This window comes from Homarus americanus, unplaced genomic scaffold (assembly GCF_018991925.1).
Source record: "Homarus americanus isolate GMGI-L3 unplaced genomic scaffold, GMGI_Hamer_2.0 scaffold45562, whole genome shotgun sequence".
NCBI classification, from domain to species: Eukaryota; Metazoa; Arthropoda; class Malacostraca; order Decapoda; family Nephropidae; genus Homarus; species Homarus americanus.
In genome coordinates this window covers 3,615,344-3,619,076 of record NW_024744839.1, presented here as the reverse complement: position 1 = coordinate 3,619,076, position 3,733 = coordinate 3,615,344, and positions in this window count along the sequence as shown.

The window sequence follows — 3,733 nt, the reverse complement described above, 5'->3', positions numbered from 1 at the left end:
TAAAATGCTAATTATAAGACTCAATGGGACTCTTAATCTATAATAATTTAGAGGGAAATTATTTGGGGCATCCCTGGTTTGTTGACAGTAATTCTTGTTTATTTTGTGTTTGTTTGTTTGGTTTGTTTTATAACTCAATGGTTTATGAGAGTAAAGTTAGATCATACGGATTAACCTGAAGATTAGTCACCCCAGTTTATTTCATTTAGAGATAAATCACCCTAAGGTTACCTGGGGAGGTTAGGTTAGCTTAGATTAGGTTAGGTTAGCATTAGAGAGGTTAATCTTTAAATGAAAGAAGCTGGGGTTCCTAAGCTTCATGTAGTCTTAAAATTAATCTACTTCCGTGAGGGGCTGGGGAGAGGGGGGCTGGGACTGGGGAGAGGGGGCTGGGGGAGAGGGGCTGACCTGTGTAAATGGCGGAGGGGAGTCGAGAAAAAGAGACCAGATTCTGTGACTTAATTCTAAATCAACACAACGAGAGGCTCACCAGGAAGTGGATCTCTCTCTCTCTCTCTCTCTCTCTCTCTCTCTCTCTCTCTCTCTCTCTCTCTCTATGTCTCCGTATTGTTTAGAAGACCTGGAGCTACAACAGAGATACCAAGTAGTACCTGTGGAAGACCTGGCTCTCCTGTAGAAGCATCCTGAAGGGGCCTGAAGCCGTGTACAAGTCCAATCAGTGTGGGGATGAGAGACAAACAACGACTCGGAACTAACGAACGACAACGTATTTTAACCGTCTCTACAACGTATTTTAACCGTCTCTTTGGCCTTCTTTTGAATTCATCAGATGAGAAGAAGTGCGTCGAGATTTTTCTCTTTCTGCCTTTTGAAACCACACGGGGAAACTTTTTTTTCCCCTCTAGTCTTTTTTTTTTCTTTCTTTTTTACCAATTTCCAATTAAGCGATGTCTGGGAATAATTTCCAGTGGTTCGGCACAAAAGGATTTCTTTCCCCCGTCGTGTGAGGCCTTTATGAAGATGGCGGAAAAAAAATCGAACTCAAATCAAAGAAAATATTTCTTTTTTTCAGGGGAGACTTTGGTAAAAAAAAAATTCGAACAAAAAAGAAATGCCGATATTGTCACTGGGATCATCTGGTGTTGTGGGAAGAAGAGGAAGGAGAGGAGGAAGAGGAGGAGGAAGAGGAGGAGGAAGAGGAGGAGGAGAGGGGATAAAAGTGACAGAAGGGGGGGAGGGGGACGGACGAGGAAAAGACAGGGTAACAGATGATGACGGATGTGAGGAAAAAGTCGACGATGAAGATTAATTCTGAGGCGTTGTAACAGTGAAGGATTTTGCCTCAGGACTCTTATATTTTTATACAACCTCCATTGAGGAGTTTTTGAAGGATATCTCTTTTTGCTGATTATTCTTTGGGGGGTTGGTGTGTGTGTGTGTGTACCAAGGTGAGTCTCATGTATGTGTGTGCGTAATGTACCACCATATGTGTACCATTAAGCTCACCACATCATCACCTGCCTGGCACTCACAGCAAAAGACCAGCTGGCACTACATCAGTTACCAGGTGGCATTTATAACCCTGTGTCACATATTGTTGTTGTCCTAAACGTCAAGATAAAAACACCACCAATCTGACGTCATGCCCTCTCACTCCTTCAGCCTGGCCTCCCGTGTGTTATTACTGACGGTGATGCCATGGTCAAGATTCCTCCGATATCATGGCCAAGACTTCTCAAATATCATGGCCAAGACTTCTCCGATATCATGGCCAAAACTTCTCTGATATCATGGCCAAGACTTCTCAAATATCATGGCCAAGACTTCTCCGATATCATGGCCAAGACTTCTCAAATATCATGGCCAAGACTTCTCAAATATCATGGCCAAGACTTCTCCGATATCATGGCCAAGACTTCTCAAATATCATGGCCAAGACCTCTCTGATATCATGGCCAAGACCTCTCTGATATCATGGCTAACACTTCTCTAATCTATTACGGATTTAATGGTCCATGTCATTACGTTAGCTATTAATACTAACACGAGATTAAAAGGATTCTCAATGTCTCTTTCAATTACTGTTTCGTTTTTGTCTGTCTGTTTGTCAACTTATTATTTCTTACATGGTTAAATTCCTTGAGTACGATGACTTAACCCCCCCCCCCTTGAGTACAGTATCATATTCGTTGAGTACCATAAGTTAGTTAATTATGCTATATTAACCTTTTGGAATACGATGATTTATTCCCTTCAGGAGTCAGGTCAATGAGTCAGTCCTTTACTTTACTGGGTCACGTCTGGGCATTGGGTCATCTCTTCACCTTCACCCCCCACCTCCCCTCACGACACCACTATTGCAAACTCTTTTCCAATACTCACAGTGACATGAAATTTGGAGGATCGAGGATTTAAAGGGAATCTGAATCTGATGGTGTCGTCTGTTTTTTTTTGTGTGTGTGAGAGAATTGAAGCTGTAAACCAAACAACAGATATTTGAGGAAGAAAAACAAAAATAGACGCTATTTTTTTTTTTGTGTGTGTGGGGTGTGGGAAGAGGGGAGCTACCACACTCAGAGAAGAGCTACCACACTAAGAGAAGAGCTACCACACTAAGAGAAGAGCTACCACACTCAGAGAAGAGCTACCACACTGAGAGAAGAGCTACCACACTAAGAGAAGAGCTACCACACTGAGAGAAGAGCTACCACACTGAGAGAAGAGCTACCACACTAAGAGAAGAGCTACCACACTCAGAGAAGAGCTACCACACTCAGAGAAGAGCTACCACACTCAGAGAAGAGCTACCACACTCAGAGAAGAGCTACCACACTCAGAGAAGAGCTACCACACTCAGAGAAGAGCTACCACACTCAGAGAAGAGCTACCACACTCAGAGAAGAGCTACCACACTCAGAGAAGAGCTACCACACTCAGAGAAGAGCTACCACACTCAGAGAAACTTTTGTGTGCTCTCCCATCACAAAATTAATAGAAAAGTTGTTAATCTATGTAAATAAAAACAGTTTATTGGTTTGTGAAGATATGGTGATAGTTACATAACGTCTCTTGCGTAATCATTACAACCAAGTCAAGTGTCTGTATTAAGTATACTATCAGACAAGCTGACTCACTGACAACTCATCTGCTGACAAACTGACACACCAGCTGACACACGCGGATTGGCACGGTGACGCCTGGTGGTGACGCCTGGTGGTGATACCTGTAAGTAGAGTGCTAAAATACACTCTTCATTATGGCACTGTTAAGAATCTAATACTGTCAATGCATCGATACCTCTTGGACAGTACCTGGTGATGTTTTGGCACTCACCTATGGGGCACTGTCCTCTTATTTCCCTACTTTACCCTCTTTATCATATACTCTTACTGTTATTTATTTTCCTTATATACTTTTAATCCTCTACCTCTTTCTCCTACTCTTCTTCCTCCTTCTCTTACCTATGGCACCCTCCCCTATGAGCTCCACCCTCCTCCCTACCTATGGCTCCACCCCCCTACCTATGGCCCCCACCTCCCTACCTATGGCACCCACCCCTCCGTGCCTCGCTGAGACCTTACAAATGAGGGAACCTGTAGAAAAAGGTTGATGAGGGCGTGGTGATGGTCGAGTGGTAGTGGAGACGTGGTGACAGAGGGAGAGGGGTCGTCGAGGGGGGGGGGTTACACAGGTAGTGGGGGGGAGGGCATGACGGAGAAGGGGGCGTGGCTGGGGGGACATTTTGGCACCGAACCTAACAAGAACAGTAGTG